This window comes from Aulonocara stuartgranti (genome assembly GCF_965226115.1).
Source record: "Aulonocara stuartgranti genome assembly, chromosome: 22".
NCBI lineage: Eukaryota > Metazoa > Chordata > Actinopteri > Cichliformes > Cichlidae > Aulonocara > Aulonocara stuartgranti.
Genome location: NC_138957.1, coordinates 35,052,402 through 35,074,365, shown reverse-complemented (window position 1 = coordinate 35,074,365; position 21,964 = coordinate 35,052,402). Strand labels below are relative to the sequence as shown.

Genomic DNA, 21,964 nt, shown 5'->3' with positions numbered 1-21,964 from the left:
CAAATTCCAACAACAGTTGCCTTAAGGCTCTAGGTGTCAGTATAATGCAACTGAACTTAGTGGGATTAGAACACAGCGTTTCATTTATTCACAGCGTTTAATCTTCTTGGGTGCACACCTGCCTGTAATTAAAAAGACTCTTAATAACTCCAAATGAAGTTCAGTTGCAAACTGTCCTCAGTTACCTTCTTCAATTTTCATTATGATCAACCTATTTCTAGTAATCAGCTATGTACCACAGGCCTTTGAGCTGGCAGTATTTAACCATTACTTAAAAAGCATCTCTAGACCCAGAAATAAAGCCACCTAGGTGGCCCAGCCTGGGTGATGAATATTTAACTCTTGTCTATAGGTAGTTTGTGTGATCCATGGGTTGCCCCTTTAAATCCACAACAGACTTGATGCCCTCTTTGCAATATTGGTGTGCCTGATTTAGGGGACTTCTTACTGTGCAGTCCCCTGAATCATAACAGCCGGCTGGGCCTGGTGAAGTGTCTGCCTGGCTAAACCTTGGCAGAACCTCATTGGGCTGGCAATAGCTGCTCCTGCTTAGACGATCCACTGCAAACTTCCCATACTCGGCCGTTTTCCTCTCAGTTAACTCTACCACCTGGAAGACCAGATGACCTTGACACACGCAGCCATGACCTGTGTGTGGTCATACTGAATTTAACCAGATAAATGTTTTATATAATGAGAGAGAGACTATGCAAATGGATAATAAACAGCCGTTATATTTCATCATACATTGAGAATAGCAGACAAATCAGCAATACACCTCTTCCAATTAATGGCTAATTAATATTGTTCTGAACACAATCCAAAAGATTCAATAAGCCACATCAGTGTCTACTGTCTGCCTACTGTTTACTATCATAGCCACAGTAGTGGCTGTCTAACTGAGGACCTGATGGCTTTGACCTTTTCTTCTCCATCTTCCATCAGTAATTTTGACCCCACTGCATGAACTAATAGACTAATAACTTACACCTTTTATAGGTTTCTTTTTTTTTCTTTGAACACAACCCAGGAAAAATAATGAATACATAATGGGCTTAGATTAACTGTGTGAGTCTTCAGCAGCAGCACGCAGGTGCACTGAGGGCCCTCGTGCTCACTTTTTGCATATATGTCTGTGATAAAATTTAGAAAACACATCGGTGCAAATTATAAGTCTGTATCATAATTTCTTCACTTTTTGTGTTTGTTGTAGTGCTGTCAACGTTAACACGTTAACGCCGTCTCCCATCTGGAGCGCAGAATGGACAAACTTTGGGCAAACTGCCTGAAATGCATTGACAGAGACATTTCTGGGATTTTGAGTCATTCTGCGCTCCAAACGGATTAATCGCGTCAAAATTTTTAATCGCGTTAATCATGGTGACGGCGTTTACGTTCACAGCCCTAGTTTGTTGGTTTGTTTTATATGTGAACTTGTTATTAGATGCCGCTCCAGCAAGTCAGAGAATTCCCCCGCAGCCCCGCCCCTCTCCTCGCTGTGTTTGGCAAGCAGCAGCCACACCTCGCAAATACAGGGCGCCTTTACTCCCCGCAAATGGGCAATAGAAAACCAATTGGTGCCTGGCACTATGTCGGGGCAGCATGGGTGCGAGCTACCTTTTTTTTTTCTTTTGCCGATGCCATGATGCCGGCCCCCACCACGATGCTGCCCTGGGCAAACGCCCATGTCGCCCATATCAAAAACCGCAACTGAAGGTGTGTGTGAGGAGTGCTCCTCAGATCCACTGGTGTTGGCTGTGACTCCCTGCAGTGGAATCTCCCAATGCGCATTGGTAATAAAGCTTTGATGCCTAATCTGCCTAATCTGACTCTTCTTCTCCAGCTGTGATATCAAAGGATCGGTGAGGTCAACAAGTGAACCTCAACACCTGCTTGAGGATTTTCCATATGAGCTGCTCCGTCTCTGTCTTCCACTCCATCTGACATCAAGCTATTGGTGATCTTTTTGTCTGTCATGGTCCTGGCTCTGCTACCCAGTGTTTCGATGTCCCTTAGGCAAGTTGTTCTCAAACGTTTCACAATGAGTACCACCTCATAAAATATATGGCTCTTAAAGTACCACCCTTATGACCAACATTAAAGTACAGTAGTATAGGCCTATTTAACACCACATGCAGTTTACACAAGACAATTTTAAATCTTATATGAATGTTATTTATTTTAACTGTCATAAACAGGATGTGACAAGAGATAATAATACCAGCTGTACTGTATTAAAACATTCACAGCAGGTGGAATATCAGTCTTTAAGTGATGATGTATGAACAAACTACTCTGCGTTTATCAGGGCTGTTGTGTTTTTAACATGTTTTAATGCTTTGTATCTTGTTCTGTTTAATCTGAACAAGCCCCTAAAAAAAGTCAGTGATCCCTGTCGGCCTCTCTCGGTTTTTATTACCACCGTTCATTTTAAAGCTCAGTTTTTAAACCCTACAATGTAACTGCAGCCCAGCCTTTGCAGCAGTATATTAATGACTAACCTCATATTGTGGATGGATTATCTCCTGACTGAAGTTTGGTCTGTTTACAGCATCCTGCCGTGCGATTGCATTTGTCCCTAACCATCAGAAACGCTCATGTTAACTTTAAAAAAAAAGTTAACATTCGTCCTCCAGCTTCATTGTGTTGATAGTATGCTAACCATAGCTGTGTAGCTAGCCACGACATAGCACAGCATTATAGACCTGCTAGTCCAATTTCACTAACCCTATAAACATCACTGCTTTTTTCTTTTCTGTCTTCATGTAGGGGCGATCGTGGCTCAAGAGTTGGGAGTTCACCTTGTAATCGGAAGGTTGCCAGTTCGAGCCCCGGCTTGGACAGTCTTGGTCGTTGTGTCCTTGGGCAAGACACTTCACCCGTTGCCTACTGGTGGTGGTCAGAGGGCCCGGTGGCGCCAGTGTCCGGCAGCCTCGCCTCTGTCAGTCTGCCCCAGGATGGCTGTGGCTACAATGTAGCTGCCATCACCAGTGTGTGAATGGGTGGATGACTGGTTGTGTAAATTGCTTTGGGGTCCTTAGGGACTAGTAAAAGCGCTATACAAATACAGGCCATTTACCATTTCATTTATGTCATAAGTGATAGCACAGCTGTGCATTTGAACTTTTCAGAAATCCCTCAGGACATGGTATATTATTTAATCTGGAGACTTCCCGTCTACCACTAGAGAGAGACCAAGTACCATCAGTGGTACGCGTACCAAAGTTTGTTAACCACTGTCTTAGGCTTTATTTGGCATTGTTCAGTTTCCTGGTTTAATCCTTTGTTTCATTTGTTTCATTTCTGGTTAGTGTGCCTCCCCGGTGGTTCATGCTTCCTCACCTTTGTCTTCATGTTTGTTGAACTCCTGCCTCCTTGCTCAGCCTCCTTCTGCTCGTTGTCATGTCCTCGACGTTGCTGTGTGTCCTGTAAACCTTGTATCCCTCATGCCTCCTAGTTTTTTCCCCAATTCCTAGTTTCTGCTTTTTCAGCAGCATTAGGTTTTTGTTTTCTTGAATTCAGTGTTTGGTTTTGTCACAGCGAATAAAAGCTGCCTCCTTTACTCACTTCCTTTGTGTTTCAAGTCCTGCATTGGATTCCTATTCGGCCTGCCACACAGCCAGCCATGACATCATCTTGGTTCTGTTATGTTTGATAAATAACTTTATATTTCCGTAAACTTCTTGTGTGAACTGCCTCTGCCAGTTCATGACAGTGCTCAAAATTAGGGCTGTGTATCGTCACTGATTTCTAAAATCGATTCGATTCTGATTTACAACTTTTACAAAACTCTGCAGCTCGTGTGCTGACGAAGACCAGAGGGCGGGCCCACATTACACCGGTTTTAGAATCGCTGCACTGGCTCCCCGTGTGTTTCAGGATCGATTTTAAAGTTCTTTTATTGGTTTTTAAATGTCTTAATGGTCTCGGGCCTTCTTATCTCTCAGATCTGCTTTTACCATACGAACCCTCGCGGACCCTGAGGTCCTCTGGTACTGGCCTTTTGATTGTCCCTAAAGTCAGGACACATACTCACGGAGAGGAAGCTTTTCAGTGGTATGGTCCTCGTCTGTGGAACAGCCTGCCGGAGGAGCTCAGGGCCGCAGAGAACGTACATGTTTTTAAGAACAGGCTCAAGACCACCTTTTTAATTTAGCTTTTACTTAGCGTTTATTTCTTTTATGCTGATTTATTCTATCCTGTTATTCTATTATTAATTTAAGATTTACCTAATATTTATTGATTTTATTCTTATTCATTTTTAATCTTCTTACTCTATTTATATTTATATTTATATTGTATCCTGTTCTTATTTATTTTATCCTGTATATATCCTATTGTGTCATATCTCCAGTGTTTCCTCGGAGGGCGCTCTCTGCACCGGGGCTGTGATTGACCGTGGCTGCTGGGTCTCTGGGGGTCCTCTCAGCCTGGCTGGGGGGCTCCTTGGCCTCCCTCCTGCTGTGTGCCCAGCCTGGAGGCTGCGGTCTGTGACCGGCTCCCGGTGCAGACGGCTCCCTGTGATAGTGTTTCCTCACTTGGCTCATGCGAACCCAGCCCAATTTTTACTCTTTAAGTGTGCGCGTGTGTGTATGTGTGTGTGTGTGGGGGGGGGGGGGGGGGGGGGTGGGGGGATATGTGTTTATTCACATCATTTATGTTAATGAGAGTGTGGGGAGTGAGTTGGAGGGTGGGGTGGGCTGCTTTTAACTATGTAAAGCACTTTGTGCTACATTTTTTTTGTATGAAAAGTGCTTTATAAATAAAGATTGATTGATTGATTGATTGAGTCACAAGGTCCTGATTTGGTTGGATCCATGATTCAATTCTTTCTTTGATTCGAATCGAAATTTTGTCTTAGAAAGCCAGAAATATTACAATTCTAAATATTTATCATTACATATCCATATTTTTATATCTATGAAAATAAAGCTGACACTTGTGAGACTTTATCAAAGGTGTAAGCACCACAGCAGATGCCTTTGTGTCAAAATAACTGAGGATAAAACACAGAAAAACATGAAGGAGATTTTGCAGTACAACAAAAACTGAAGAAAACCATGAACCAACATATAACATTACCTGATGCTGCTGAAGTGAAGCAGAGCAAAGTTAAAGAGGTTTAATTAGAGACACAACTAAGCAGTTTGCAATTTTGCATAATTTTACAAAGTTTAAATTTCTTCAGTATTGAACAGCAAAAATGAGACTTTCTTGTCGGAAGTCAGTTAAATAAAAAAAACCAGCAGCTGACATAATGGTAGACTGGTGGGAAATAAGCAAGCAAATGATGCAGAAAACTGAGATTTTTAGATGGGAAACTGTTCTGAAAATACACTGAAAGGGAGAGAGAGAGAGAGAGAGAGAGAGCTCTGCATGAAGTGTGATTTTATCGTGGTGGAAGCAAAACAGCAAAAGTCAGAGGGACTTCATGACGATGTTTATGTGATGCGAAATGTGAAGCATAGTTTGGATCTTCTTTTGCTGCTGCTTCAATCAAATTTAGTTAGAGAGAGAAAAAACCTTCAGCTTCAGAAAATTGGGGCACTTTGGGCAAAATAAATTTATATTTAAAAATCGATTCATTAAAGTGATATCGATTAATGAATCTATATTTAGAAAATGAAGACTGAAGATGAACAGGATTCATGTTTATAAGAGAGAAAAAGGTTTTACAGTTAACATCCAATCTGGTTCCACCACCAAACTCCAGTGAACAAAGCAACAGCTAAAAACGTCAAATCAAAGTGTGGCTGAATAAATCTGTGACAAAAAAAATACTGATAGTTAGTTTCACATTGAAATTAAAATGTAAAAATAAATTTAGTAGGTATTGTTCAGTTTCTTTTAATTACTTTTCCTCTGTATTGCTTATTTTATTTTCTTGGGAAAGGCACAAAATTTACAGAACACTTCAAACTTTAATGCTGCAATAATAATGTGTATAAATGAGTAATGACAGCTTTTTTGCTGTGTTTAAAAAGAAGTCATTTCCATAGAGGCACTTTGCATCAGCAGCACCATGCTCCAGTGCTCTGGGAGAGTTTATAGTCCTGAGAGTTGAACACTGGATGACTGACAGCTGTCCTTCATCACAACAGAAGCCACAGAAATCCTCCTCATCAAAAACATGACTTTGATCTGCGTCCTCATCTGGACTCTCCTCTGCTGCTGCTTCACAGGTAAAGTCCAGAGAATCAAACTCCTCTCCTCTATCAACATCTGTCCCTCTGAAATGAAGCCCACAAAACCATGAAGCTGCTTTATGTTTTTGTCTCTGTGTCCTCAGAGTCCAGAGGACAGATCACAGTGACTCAGCCTGGAGCAGTGAGCTCTGCTGTGGGAGGAACTGTGAGCATCAAGTGTACGACCAGTCAGAATGTTTGGAGCTCCAACTGTTTAGCCTGGTACCAACAGAAAGATGGAGGAGTTCCTAAACTGCTCATTTACTATGCTAGCAGTCGAGCATCAGGGATTCCAGCTCGTTTTACAGGCAGTGGATCAAACACTGACTTCACTCTGACCATCAGTGGAGTCCAGGCTGAAGATGCAGCAGTTTATTACTGTCAGAGTTTTCACTATCCTAACAGTCAGTATGTGTTCACACAGTGAAAAACAGTCGTACAAAAACCTCCCTCAGTCAGACTGAACAGAAACTGAAGTGACTGCTGCAGCTGGAAGATACTGCAGAGACTGATACAGTTCACTGAGGACACACACACACACACGCGCACACACGCACACACACGCACGCACACACACGCACACACACACAGTAATGTTAATGTGGGTTTGACTCAAAACATCTGACTTGTGTCCATCCTGACGAGCTCGCACAGAAGAACATGTGAAACACAAAACAGTTGATACTGTGAGTCAGATCTGTGATGAAGAAACTCTCCTGTAAATATTCAAACTGGGAAGTAGTTATTAAATGAGAATATTTTAGTAAACTGCAGTACTGATATATGTATGTATGTAGATTGCTCAACTACATTCTTGGTCACAGAAATATTTCACATGATTTGATCTGAAGATTTAAAGTTTAGTTCATCAAGTCTTTAACTTCATCTTTGTGACATAAATTATTCTGACATTTACACTTTTTAACCTGCACTGATGTTCTGAAAGAGACATTTTTAGTGTCTCCTATGTTGATAAAGAAAGTTTCGTTTTTCTTTGGGTTATTTTATCAATTCTGACTTTGAAGAAAACCAGGACGGGTCTCATCATGGGTCACATGCAGGTTACAATAATCTGTCACCATGTTTTCTACTTCTTCTACACCCAACAGCAAAGATCATCACAAAATCCAACATGATGGAAAATAATGCAGCTGCAAAAGACCTTAAAACTATTTATAACAGGGAGCAGCTGTTGGCTGTGATTCTATTTTTAACTTATTGCTTTTTCTTTTTTTTAGTTGTTTTCATTTTTTTACATTTACACTCTGATGTGATACAGCACATGTGATTCTCTCAGTCAAAGTTACTGAAGCAGAGATTTTCAGTGTATGGAAGCATCACTGCTGAACCTGAAGGATGATTATCAGACAGAAGAGCAGCTGAATGGAAACACATGAAAACCACTATTTGAAGACCTCAGTTTTTATTTGAAGTATTAAAACCATCAACAGTGCCACAAGCATGAAAACATGAAAACTATCAAAGCAATACAGACACAGAGGGAGCAGACTGAGAGAAGCTGCAGACTAAAGCCAGTATCAGAGTCCCAGTGAGTCAGCTCAGGACTGGGAACACTGGTCTGTCATCAGAGTCTCTGAGAGTGGAGTGTGGGAGCCCTGGGTGGCCTCACAGGTCACAGAGCCCACCTTCTCCCACTGGTCTGCAGGGAGCCTCAGGGTGCTGCTGTAGTGGCCGTCATTCTGCAGCTCCCCGGGGCTCCTGCTCTCCTCTCCACTGCTGCTTCTTCCATCCACCTTCCAGGACAGCCTCCAGTCTGAGGGGAAGCCCTTGTTGGCCACACACATGACTGTAGCCTTCCCCTGCTGCAGCTCCTCACTAGAGGGCGCCAGCACGGTCAGGGAGGGGGGGACTCGACCCACTGCAGAGAGAGAGAGAGAGATGTTAGAGAAACTGGGAGTTTGGGTGAAACTGCTCACCAGATGTTTCACTTCCCTCTCTGAGCTTGGTAACCATGGTAACTGAAAGGCTTCACTGCTGAACCATGGCAACAGACGAGTTTCAGTACCAAGATAAAAATATTAAACCATTTCTTTGACTTCTGATGTTCTCGTGTGTGTTATGTTTGAATAATTTCTTAGTTTTATAATTAGAAAACAAATAAAATATTAAAATGTGAGAATTTTGTCATAAACAATTTATTATGTAAAAAAGAAAGAAGCATAGACCTGTTTTGCTCTATTTTGGAACAATAAAGATAACTGTACTTACTCACACTTTAAAATTCATAAACTCAGCAAACCTGGGACAGCACACGGTTAATGTGTCGTTAATAATGTCAAATCTTTAAGAACTATTAATTTTAGATGGATGTCACATTATTTGCAGCAAAAGATTGAAGACAAAACTTTTATGGAAATGTAAAATATATAAACGTTTTCTACTTTTCTTCAAGAAAAAAAAACTTTTAAAAGTTTAATTTCCAGTAAAAATAAATACACAAGACGATTTTAGTCTGAATTCAAAATTTACACTGATATTAAATTTTATATTCATGAGAAACATGAAGTATTTATGTAGAAGGAAATGAAATGAACCTTAATGATACAAGTTTGAGCTTCATAAATGAGTGAAATGTACTTACAGTTAACCTCCAGTCTGGTTCCTCCACCAAAAGTCCACCACAGTGATACAAACTCATTGAGGCGCCGTACAAAAACCTCTGACTGTAGAGAGACACGGCTCTCTGACTCTGAAACAAACAAACTCAACAAAATCATTCACTGTTTGTATCATTTTGTCAGCTCGTGTGAAAACTGAAAATATTACAGTGCATCACATTTAAATAATGAATAATTTATTTGGAATGTAAAACTTTTGACTTTGATTTCTTGGGACTTTTTCTGATATCAAAATCTGAGAATAACACAGTGGATCCAATTTACAGAAATGTAAATGTTAATTAATATGCATCAGTGTAAATGAAGACTTTGCTGATTTTCTACATTTTTAGAGACTATATTCATAAATATAGAAAAATCAGATATATTTGTGTTTGATGCTCTGATAAACTGGCTGATCCACTCCATACAAAGATGCATATATATTGACAAAGGACACAAACATACAACGGTACTGAGCCAGCACTGAACAGCAAGACTAAGGCTACGTTCACACTGCAGGCGAAAGTGCATCAAATCCAACTTTTTTGACCCTAAGCGACTCATATCCGATCATGGTATGACAGAAAGCACAAATCCAATGTTTTCCAAATCCGACCTAGTTCACTTTCGTATGTGGTACTGAATACGATACATATCTGACGTTTTAGAAAGCGACTACTGTGTGAATGGTCATTGGTCACATGGAAGGGTAATACAGTTGGAAGCTGGAGGATCACTATATAAATATCAGATAAGCTTCATACAAGCTGGTCGCTTAACGATAGCTGTTGAAAGCATAAAGTTGTGGTATACCAGCAGTCAGAACTACCACTGCTTTTCTAGTGCGCCAGCTATCTTAGCCACAGTTTCTCATGAATGAACATCATGTTTCCATGTGTAATTTGACATTTGTGGGAAGTTTTTTCCTTTTATCATTATTGTTATCTTTTGCATATGGAAGTTTAGGCTTTGAGGATGATTGGAGATGAACAAAAGGGTGGAGAGGAGAATAGTGAAGTGAGGATGCACATAGTGAAACCTCTTTGAGTGTACAATGGTGTTGATGTGATATACAGAATGTCAGAAAAGAAATGTCTGTTATTGATGTGATTAGCAGAGTAATCCAAAGAGTGGAAATGTGCTGGAAATTTCTTTTATTTTATGAATTTGTCACATGTTTTAGTAATATCACTTTTGGGTCACTTCAAGGTTCACATGTGGGGAAGCATTCAGCTTTTACTCTATTGCACAAAGTCAGGCATCATGAGAAAGTTGGTGACACCCAGAGGGGGAGAATTCAACAGGTGGTGAAGTCTTTTGTTAATCAGGTCTTTGAGGATGGGGAGAAGAGGCAAGGAGCAGTCTCTATGTGACACTGGAAGAGGAGCCAAGATTGTAAACTCTCTCGGATGGGACAAGGGTGAGAACAACAACTGTTTGACTGTATTTAAAGAGGGCTGTGCCATTCATCTTCAGGCTACGTCCACACTAGCCCAGATAGATTTGAAAACGGCGTTTTCATCTGAAAACACTCCGCGTCCGCACTAGGGTTTTCAGTCGTTTTCACAGAGTTGCAAGTCCAAGCATGTGTGAAACGCAGGAAGATTCGACCTGCTTCATTTCTGTCTGTCATGGTCCTGGGCCATGTTGGCCCAGTATTCTTAGTTTTTGTGTGTTTTGTATTTTGTTCACTATTTATGCCTTGGTTCCTAGGTTATTTAGTTAAGATGTTCCTTATTTGGTTACCTCCTGTGTGCCCCTGTGTATCTGTGAGCCCTCGTCTCTCCTTGTGTTTATTCCATGTTTTCCCCAGCCCGTTATGTCTGTGTTCTCCCCGTGCTCTCTCTCCTCCTGTCTGAACCTCCGTGTACTTCCTGTTTTACTTTGACAGTCTCTCGTCAGTATGCGTCATGTTGTGTTCACTCCTGCCCTGTCTCGTTATGATTATCTCTGTCAGCTGTGTTCCCCGTGTGTTCCCCGTGTGTTCCCACTTCCCTCGTGTATTTATGTCTGCGTCTCCCTCAGTTCGGTGTCGCGTTCTCCCTCATGCTGTGTGTGATTCTCCCTGTGTTTCTTGGTGAGCTTTATATTTAGTTTTTCCCAGTTTAGTTTTGTATTACCCGTGAGATGGCGGCGCGCACAGACGCAGCGGCTCACTGCTCCTCACGTTCGGTGTTTTGTTTTTTACTTTCTCTACGTGTATCTGTGTGGATGTGTGTGCTTTTTATCATTATACATCGAGTGGAGTCCACCTACAGTCGTCAGGACCTTTTGAGTTTGGGATTACGCTGTGCAAGGAGCATTACATCGGACTACCACCACTTTCACAGCATTCCGGAGGACATAATAAGAGCTCCAGGGTCTCCGTGGTTGGTTCTTCCCAGCGGCAAGACAAAGAGGAAACGTAAACAAAGGAGGCAAAAGCGTGGCTGCAGGGCGGGTCCACTAGCTCGGCTAAAGAAACAGCCATTTAAGCCACCGCTTCCGAGTATTTTCCTCTCCAACGTCAGGTCCATAACCAACAAAATCGACGAACTGAGATTACAAATTGCAGTCAATAAGTGTGCACGGGACAGCAGCATAATATTACTCACAGAGACTTGGCTGCAGCCATCAATTCCGGACTCGGCTATTGAGCTAGCAGGCCGCACGGTTCACCGTCACGACAGGAACGGCCACTCCGGTAAGATCAAAGGAGGGGGTTTATGCATCTACACCAATGACAGCTGGTGCAAAAACACAAAGACTGTAGACAGCCACTGTTCCCCGGATTTGGAATACTTGACTGTGAAGTGCAGACCCGTCTACATACCTCGCGAGTTTACTGTTGTCATGGTAACGGCCGTGTATGTACCACCCGATGCTAATGCTAACTCTGCCATGGAGGAGCTGCACAAGACAATAAGCAACCAGGAGAACTCCCATCCAAACGCAGTGCACATTATAGCTGGGGACTTCAACCATGCTGATTTAAGGTCAGTATTCCCCAGATTTGAACAGCATATTAAATGTGCAACGAGGGGGAAAAACACATTGGATAAAGCCTACAGCAACATCCAAAAAGGCTACAGAGCAACCCCTCTACCACATCTAGGTTTGTCAGACCACATGTCCATGCTGTTGATCCCTGCATACACTCCCATTAGGAGAAGAGCCCCCCCAGTCACAAAAACTGTGAAAACCTGGCCAGAAGGTGCATCACATCAGCTGCAGGACTGTTTTGAAAACACGGACTGGAGCGTGTTCGAACATCAGGACCTTGAAGAGCACACAACATCAGTGCTCTCATATATTAACTTCTGTGTCAACAGTGTCACTGTGGACAAACGTCTCCGGGTGTATTCCAACCAGAAACCCTGGATGACTAAAGAGGTCCAGGTCCTGCTGAAGCAACGTGACGCCGCTTTTAGATCCAGTGATGGTATGCAGTACAGTGCAGCCAGATCTCAGTTGAAAAGAGGCATCAGAGAGGCCAAGGCAGCGTACAAGAGAAGGATCGAAGACCACTTCACCACCAACAACTCACGACAGGTATGGCAGGGAGTTCAGCACTTAACCAACTACAAACCTGGTAATACCACGTTGACTGAGGGTAACGCGGAGCTTGCAGAGGAGCTGAACCACTTCTTCGCACGCTTTGAGGTGAAGGGACCAGAGGCAGCAGCAGCAAAAACATCGGACAGCAGCAGCCCAAGCCTCATAGTGCAGGAATATGAGGTGAGGCGCACACTGAGGGCAGTGAACCCCAGGAAGGCCACCGGACCAGATGGGGTAACCGCAAAGGTCCTAAAAGAGTGTGCAGACCAGCTGGCTGGGGTCTTCACTAAGATCTTCAACACTTCACTGTCCCAGTCCTGCATCCCGCCGTGCCTAAAGTCAGCCACAATTGTCCCACTGCCAAAGCGTACTAACATTAGCAGCCTCAACGACTACCGACCAGTTGCTCTAACACCTGTTATAATGAAGTGCTTTGAGAAACTGGTCCGACGTCACATCATGTCCTGCCTGCCACCCACACTCGACCCGCTCCAGTTTGCATACAGAGCTAACAGATCAACTGAAGATGCCATTGCTACAACGCTCCACACCACCATCTCTCACCTGGAAGTGCAGGGCCGTTACGCCAGGCTGCTCTTTGTTGACTTTAGCTCTGCTTTCAATACGATACTCCCGGACAGACTAATAGATAAACTGCTGGAAATTGGACTTCCTTCCACCACCTGCCGCTGGATCAGAGACTTCCTCTCAGACCGTGTACAGAGAGTTAGAGTGGGGCCTCATCTTTCCTCAGCCCTCAGCCTCAACACCGGCTCTCCACAAGGCTGTGTACTGAGTCCCCTACTGTACACTCTGTACACACATGACTGTGTTAGTTCCCACCCAGACAACACAGTCATCAAGTTTGCAGATGATACCACTGTGGTGGGGCTCATCTCAGGGGGAGATGAGACTGCATACAGAGCTGAAGTTCAGAGGCTGTCAGATTGGTGTGCAGACAACAACCTGGACCTCAATACCACCAAAACAAAAGAACTGGTAGTTGACTTCAGAAGGAGGAAGTCCGAGCTGCAGCCTGTCAGCATCAACGGGGAGTGCGTGGAAAGGGTCTCCAGTTTCAAGTTTCTGGGTGTGCACATAGACACAGACCTCCAATGGAGCTCTAACACCTCTGCGGTCTTAAAGAAGGCCCAACAGCGTCTCCACTTTCTGAGAATCCTCAGAAAAATGGACCTGAAGAAGGAGCTGCTGACCGTCTTCTACCGCTGCTCCATTGAAAGTGTGCTGACATATTGCATCGGTGTGTGGTTCTCCAGCTGCACCACAGCACACAGAAAGGCACTCCAGAGGGTCATCAACATGGCCCAAAAAATCATTGGACATCCTCTTCCCTCCCTGAAGGACCTGTACAGCACTCGCTGTCTCAAGAGGGCACGCAGCATCCTACGGGACTGCACACACCCAGGACACCGGGTGTTTAAGCTGCTGCCGTCTGGCAGGAGGTTCAGGCTGCTGAGGTCCCGAACAAATAGACTCAAGGACAGCTTTTACAACAGGGCAATAGCCCTGATCAATGTAAATAGCTGACCTGACTGGATACCTCCCTGGACTTTTTAGGGGGAGTTTACAATGTTTAAAACGATAACAATAATATTTATATTTATAACAAGGTGCAATAATAATTAATGTGCAATAATAACAGTGTGCAATACACATACACTTATTCTTCTTTTTTATACTAAGTTAATATACTGTGTTGTGTTGTTTGTTACGTTGTGATGTGTCATATCGTGTCGTGTTGTGTTATATGTAGTGCCGACGTAGGACAGTTTTTCCAATTTCATTGTACTACTGTACTATGTATGACTGTGCAATGACAATAAAGAGTTATCTTATCTTATCTTATCTCTTATCTGCCTTTCCAGCAATAAAGCTGTGCTCTCTGAGTTTATTCCCCGTGTCCCCGTGAGTGTGCGTTTGGGTCCTCTCCTGCCTGCTACACAGCTGAATCATGACAGAAGAACGCGACCACGACATGGACCCAGCAGCTCACAACCCCTCCGCTGAGCTCCGTGAGGATCTAATCTATACAGTGGAGTATCACTGTCAGGAGTGGGTAGCGCTGCCAGGGGAAGAATACCGGGAGACCGTAGCCATCCGTCTACAGAGGATGGTGTCCGGACTCCCATGGCTATTCGACGTGCTACACCCCCACATCCAGGATTTCCTCATCTCCACCGTACGCATCCGCTCGGAGCTGCCTCTCCAGTATGAAGAGTCGGAGGACGTTCAGCCCGGGCCGCTGGAGGATTCACGGCCCGGCTCGTCTCCTCCCCCTTCCCGGAGAAAACGGCGTTCACGTCGCTGGCGTTCCCGAGCAGCAGAGCAGCTTTCATCCGTTGGCGAGAGCGACTGTCTTTTTCTCATTCCGCTCGAGCATTCAGATCCCAGACATCATGATAGCATACCCATCGAGAGTAAAGCCATGTTTCCCTCTGTGGATTACAATCTGCCCTCAGCTCAGCCATTAGCTTCGCCAGCCCAGTCAGTTAACTCTCCTACTGTTCAGTTTGCAGTCCAGTCTCCAGTCCTCTAGTCCCCTGTGATTCAGTCTCCTGTTCTCCAGTCCTCTGTAGCTCCGTCGCCCTCAGTTCAGTGGTGCCACTCTGTCGCCCATAGCCCAGTCTCTTCCCGTCCGGTCAGCCCAGTCTCCTCTCTCACCACCACTAGCTCAGTTTCCTGTGTCCCAGCTCCCTGTAGCACAGCCGTTTGCTCCATCATCAGCAGCTACGTTTGCAACAGAACCATTAGCTCGGTTTCCTGTGCAGTCACCTCTAGTTCATTCTCCTGTGCAGTCACCTACTCCACTCTCACCACAACCATTGCTACAGCCATCAGTGCAGCCCCCTGTGCCAGTGCAGACTTCAGTGCAGCCCCCTGTGCAGACTTCAGTGCAGACTTCAGTGCAGCCCCCTGTAGTGGTTCAGCGCCGCAGTACAGTTGAGCTTGCTGCACCCGTGGGAGAGAGTGACTGTGAGCCACACACTCAGCCCAAGTTGACTGATCCCGGACCCCATGACTGTTCCACCACTGTGAGTAACTCTGTTTTGCCTGCCATTGTGTTGCCTGACTTGGGTAACTCCGCCACTGTGTGTTTGGACTCTGAAGACGTTATTCCGAGTGACACCTCGGTGCCAAGTTATTCACCGACCATCCTACCGATCTTTGTGTTCCAGAGCAATCAGATTCTTGTAACGCTCGCAGCATTTCCTCTGAGTTAGCCAGTATGAACGTTTCACCCGTAGAGTTAGCGGAACCAAAGACTGTTATTCTACACCAGACTCACCGACATACTGCTACCAGCATTGCAGCACCGCAGGACCGTTTTACTCAGCCTGTACGTTCTGAGGTTTCTCAGTCTGAGCTCAGCCACACACCACCATCATCAGCTCAGGATGTAACAGTGCATGCTGAGGAGCACAAACCCACTGACACTGTGTGTTCCATAGCTGATGCTCCCTCTAGTGACTGTTTCATGTTCCAGCCTGTTTTGTCTTTAGACATTTCTGATGTTTCCCAGTCGATTCCTAAACCAGCCATTGCTCTCTCAGCTTCTCAAATAGTTACTGAGAATGAGACCTGTGTTGCTGAGCAAGCAAATGTAACATCCACTCCTAGTGTTCTGCCTGAGCCAGGCGACACAGAGACCATTATCCATTCCTCTGCTATGAACAGTTTAATTATTACACCAGCTCCTGTATCTGTGACTCCCAATGTTGCTTCGTGACTTTCTCAGGCTGTGGTTTTTTTTCGGTGCCACAACTCGAAAAAGCTAACTCAGACGCTGCCTGTGTAAACTCCCCTTCGCCTTTGCCTGCTAAGCATAAGACTGTTCGCCCTGCACAGCCCCAGCCGTTGCATCTCGAGCCGACTGCGTGCCCTGTGCAGCCACAGTTAGGGTCCCTCAGCCAGAAGTCTCCGCACCTGCTGGCTCTGCATCCGTCTCCGCTGTGGGTTCAGGACAACCTCTTCAGCCTCCTGTCTCCGCTGGAGGGTCCGAGGGGCCCGTCCAGCCTCCTGCATCATCAGCTGGAGGGCCCGAGGGGCCTGTCCAGCCGCCTGCTGCAGCGCCTCCAGCTTCCACGCCGCCGCCAGCTGCGGCCTCCGTGTCTCCATCCTCGCCGTCCAGCTCCGGCCTCTGCATCAGCTGCACCCACGCCCGGTCCGGCTTCGGCTTCAGCTTCGTCTGGTCCTGCCTCCGCATCGCCTTCGTCTGGTCCTGTGCCCACCAGGCCTCAACCTGTACGCCCGGCGCTTGGGAGCAGCCGCCGTCTTCCACGCGGCTTTTCACGTGGCCGGCCCCCGGAACAGCTGAACTGTGAACTTCTGTGCTGTCCCCCCCAGGTTGGACATTTGCCTCCCTGTTTTGAACTCTTTTTGTGTATTTGTGGACTCTGTTTTGGTCTCATGCTCCTTGTCTTTTGTTTGGTTTCGTTCCCTCCATCCTGGTCCCCCGCCTCCCGCCCTGGGTGGGTTGTTTTCTGTTTGTCTTGTGTTTTGGTTCACGGGTTTGGGCTGTCGGGAGCCAGCCCTTGAGGGGGGGGTGATGTCATGGTCCTGAGCCATGTTGGCCCAGTATTCTTAGTTTTTGTGTGTTTTGTATTTTGTTCCCTATTTATGCCTTGGTTCCTAGGTTATTTAGTTAAGATGTTCCTTATTTGGTTACCTCCTGTGTGCCCCTGTGTATCTGTGAGCCCTCGTCTCTCCTTGTGTTTTATTCCATGTTTTCCCCAGCCCGTTATGTCTGTGTTCTCCCCGTGCTCTCTCTCCTCCTGTCTGAACCTCCGTGTACTTCCTGTTTTACTTTGACAGTCTCTTGTCAGTATGCGTCATGTTGTGTTCACTCCTGCCCTGTCTCGTTATGGTTATCTGTGTCAGCTGTGTTCCCCGTGTGTTCCCACTTCCCTCGTTAACCCTCTGTGTATTTATGTCTGCGTCTCCCTCAGTTCGGTGTCGCGTTCTCCCTCATGCTGTGTGTGATTCTCCCTGTGTTTCTTGGTGAGCTTTATATTTAGTTTTTCCCAGTTTAGTTTTGTATTACCCGTGATCTGCCTTTCCAGCAATAAAGCTGTGCTCTCTGAGTTTATTCCCCGTGTCCCCGTGAGTGTGCGTTTGGGTCCTCTCCTGCCTGCTACACAGCCGAATCATGACACTGTCTGCCACATTACTTTCCAGCTCTTTAAACGTCGCGGCAAAATGTTGAGGAAAAGCACCGAGTTTTTTAAATGGACTAACAAGGAGGTGGAGTTGTTGCTGCGAGTAACACAAAAGTACAAAGTTGCAAAAGCGAGTAAGAGTTAAAGAATTTGAAGAAAAGCTATCTGGAGCATGTACAGACTGATATTAGTCTTAATAGAGCAAACAAAACAACTGCTGTATAATGCCCTCCGCTATCTTAGTTTAATTGGTCAAATGACTGCATCACATGACTAACATGCGTCATCGTTTTAGAAAGTCTGTTTTCGCTGTCCACACTGCGACACGAAAGCACCATTTTCAAATGTATGCGTTTACGAGAGCGCAGCATTTTCCTTGAGCGAAAACGCTGTCTCAGTGTAGACGGGACGCCAAAACAGAGAGAAAACGATGTGTTTTCCAATGAAAACGCATTAGTGTGGACGTAGCCTTAGAGACTGTGTTTCAGTGCCCCACTGAATGTCCTCTCTCTCACCTGCTTGGGAATTAAAAGGTGTTGGCTACTGCTCATCGTGTCTGTGGACTGTTAATGAAATTTCCATGACATCATTCTGCAGTGACAAAGTGAGGTAAGTAACTCACAACAAAGGAGCAAAAACTGAACAAGTGTTTGTTTACATTGTTGAGTCAACATTGATTATAAAACCTTCGGTGCTCTTTGGCACTGATTCTCCTGTTTGTTCTAAAGTCTTATAATTATGATTATGTCGCCTCATTCAGTGTCAATGATGGTGATGATACAGGAGGATAAAGGTGAGCTCTAACACATCTGTTCAAGCTCCACCCAGACTGAGCTCCTGATGGGTGAACAGTTTGAGGACAGAAAAAAACCACCTCAGCACAAAAGCACATGAATCTTAATACACCATAGAAGCACATGACAAGAAACAGGCATGAGTAAGGGGTGAGAGTAAGTCGGTGTAGACAGCACATCCGGTCCTGCAGCATGCGCTGGGACTAGACCCGCCGTCCGACCACAGCCTTGGAGATAAGCGTTCAAAGGTGTTTGGAATCTAGGGTGGGGGACACAGGATGGGAACGAAGAGTCTACAGAGTCTGTCATCGGAAACAGAGTTTCCTGTTGGTCAGCTCCAGCCTTGAGACCACAGCTGGCGCCGATATGGTGGCCACATGAAATGATGGTGGTTTCCTTTAGTGCGAACAACTGCATGTCAATTTTACAGTCGAACTAAATGTCCATCAATCTCTCGTTGGAGATTTTGCACTCAAAGAGCATTTGTTAACTGTCTATAAATTCTACAGGGTTCATGTGAGTCACATGCTAAATATGCTGTGAAAAACTTTTTTTAAATAAGTCCTGCTGGAGTCAGTTCATTTCCATAGAGAGTCACTTTGCATCAGCAGCACCATGCTCCAGTGCTCTGGGAGAGTTTATAGTCCTGAGAGTTGAACACTGAATGACTGACAGCTGTCCTTCATCACAACAGAAGCCACAGAAATCCTCCTCATCAAAAACATGACTTTGATCTGCGTCCTCATCTGGACTCTCCTCTGCTGCTGCTTCACAGGTAAAGTCCAGAGAATCAAACTCCTCTCCTCTATCAACATCTGTCCCTCTGAAATGAAGCCCACAAAACCATGAAGCTGCTTTATGTTTTTGTCTCTGTGTCCTCAGAGTCTAAACCTCAGGTCCCAGTGACTCAGCCTGGAGCAGTGAGCTCTGCTGTGGGAGGATCTGTGAGCATCAAGTGTAGGACCAGTCAGAATGTTTATGTTTATAGCAACAACCATCTTTTATCCTGGTATCAACAGAAAGATGGAGGAGTTCCAAAAATGCTCATTTATCGTGCTACCACTCGAGCATTAGGGATTCCAGATCGTTTTACAGGCAGTGGATCAAACAAAGACTTCACTCTGACCATCAGTGGAGTCCAGGCTGAAGATGCAGCAGTTTATTACTGTATGGGTGAATTTGATAGCAGCTACTGGGAGCTCTTCACACAGTGAAAAACAGTCGTACAAAAACCTCCCTCAGTCAGACTGAACAGAAACTGCAGTAACTTCCAGCTGCAGCAGAGACTGACACAGTTCAATGAGCACAAACACAATTTCATGAAGGGACTGAATTTTCCATCACATCACTCAGAAACCTAAAGTTCACTATTAAATGATTATTATGGTGGAAACTTCTTTCTACCCACTCAAAACTCAGGGAATCTCGAACTAACACAGTTGTTGCTGTGAATCTTTGAGTAGTTAGAAGATGCTTGATCATGAACTTTGACCTCAGCTTCATAATGGATCACAGACACACTGTCTTTAAATAAAAGAAACAAATCTCAACAATCAGTCACCCTGAAGCTCAACGATTTCTGAAGATTATATCGAATCAGTGTAAAGTCAAATATATCCAGTTTTACATTCAGCTCTTATGACACCAGAGTTTTTCAGTTTTTTCTCGTCTTCATGTTCAGACAACAAACATTTGAAAGTGAGGCCTTTAGCCTGCATGTTAGCAGCTTTCAGCCAATCAGAGCCGAGTTCAGGATGAATAAAGTCACTTAGTGCATTAGTGTGAACTCATCTGCCTTCTGCAAAGAGGACCTTCTGTTCATTTAGATCAGCCACAGAAGAGCTCAGGCACACATTTAATAAACAGCTTCACTATCATTAGCTCACACACTGATGCTAAATCAGTAGCATTTCAAGCCAAACATCACCCATCAACAAGGATTCCTGTCACTCTGTTGACGTCAGAATGAGTCTCATGTCATGTTTTCTTTAGGCTTCCAAGTTCACACAATTCTACCTTTGAGTTTAAACTTTCTTCAGAATTCAGAAAAATGCATGAAACCAAATATTTACTTTGTTTTTGTTGTTTTTAATAATTACTTTGCTTCAAGGAAAATTACCTTCAGTCAAACTACAAATGAAAACCACAAACACTTACAGTCACCAACAACTTTACAGATACAGTTTGGCTTGTTTGGTTTCATAATGTCTCACTGAACATCCAGAAATATCAGTTTGTCCTCATTTCTGTCCTTCAGCAGAACAAATATCATTCCCAAAATCCTCCAGGTGATGGAAACTGGTGGTTCACGTCTTTTCCACGTCCATGCAGGATGTTTCACATGTTCATAGTGTCAGTCTGTCCTTCTTTCACACTGTCAGGCTGCACACTGTGAGTCAGGCCTGTGGTAAAGAAATTAACAGAAAATGTTAAAACTGGGAAGTTTAGTAAATGTTACTAACCTGTAGTACCTGCATGTGTTTGTAGATTACTCAGCTGCAGTCATCCATTCTCTATTTCCTGTTTGCGTTGCACTTTAACAAGTTTCACTACCCCTGCATGGTGAATCAACGAGTGTTTGCAGACAAGTCAGCGACTGCAGTGATCTGCTAGAAACCAAACCGCCGTCAGTGCAACCGATTTGAGCCAGCAGTAAGAGTTTGTTGGCTCTGACTACAACCAGTAGGAGCCACAAACTCCAGCAACACCAACTGGTCAACGGAAACTTATTTTCCCCTCGTGACTGGAGGTTGACGGGGGGACACTCGGCCTGTGTGACTGAAGGCTGAGGATCCACAAAAGGTTACAAAATACAGAAGATTCATTTGTTTCTTTAATACTTGTAAATTCTGATTCTTGTATAAGAGATTTCTTTAATATTGTAATTATGTTAATTATTAAATGTCTGTTCACAGTAAAAGAAATGATCTTGATATTTAGAAAACAGGTTGTTCTTCCTGTAACCTCGGCCTGTTGGTAGTTTAATTCTGCAGTGGGTCACATTCATAAGTTATTTAGTCCCAACTATCAGTTGAATTATTGATCTCAGTATTACTACACATGATTATTGGAGGTACAAGTGATGAATGCAGAAATTAACTTTTTTATTAATAAAAAAACAAGGATCAATGAAAGGAATGATAAATGGAAAGATGTGAAAAGTTATAAATGCAATCAGAAAAATGTCTGTCCTCAGTTCCAGCAGGTCACCAACGGAGGAAGAAAAAGGACCATCTCTTATAAGATTGAAACAATCTGGAGTGATCAGTTCAGTAATTCTTCAAGGTTATTTGATATGATCATAGATTTTAATGCATCGTGTTATCCAGTCTTCTTAATTGTCACAGCCTGGGTCTGGGGAGTCTTGATAAAGTAATATGTTCTGTTGGTAGTGTTGGTTGTGCTCTTTCTCCTTTCTTTCTCCTTGTGTGTTTATGTTTGTTTGCACTCCCGGATGTTTTGGCTCGCCGGAGGGATCGTGACCCCAGAAGTGTTCCTGCGCTGGAGGCAGCCACACCTGCCGCTCGTTACCGGCAGCCGGCTGCAGCAGATTACGCTCGTTGGGAGTGCGATATTTAAGAGTGTGGATCCAGTCGGTGTAGGATTCTTAACGTCAAAACCTGTTGAATACAACTGTAGACAAGCTAGTG

General features: G+C 44.4%; 1 gene segment (V, D, J or C); it reads right to left on the bottom strand.

The window, feature by feature from the left end:
• Positions 1 to 7,591: 7,591 nt before the first annotated feature.
• On the bottom strand, positions 7,592 to 11,640 carry LOC309698160 (Ig kappa-b4 chain C region-like). The segment is given in 3 exons: positions 11,619 to 11,640; positions 8,788 to 8,895; positions 7,592 to 8,064 (listed from the first exon to the last, which is right to left on the bottom strand).
• Positions 11,641 to 21,964: the final 10,324 nt, after the last annotated feature.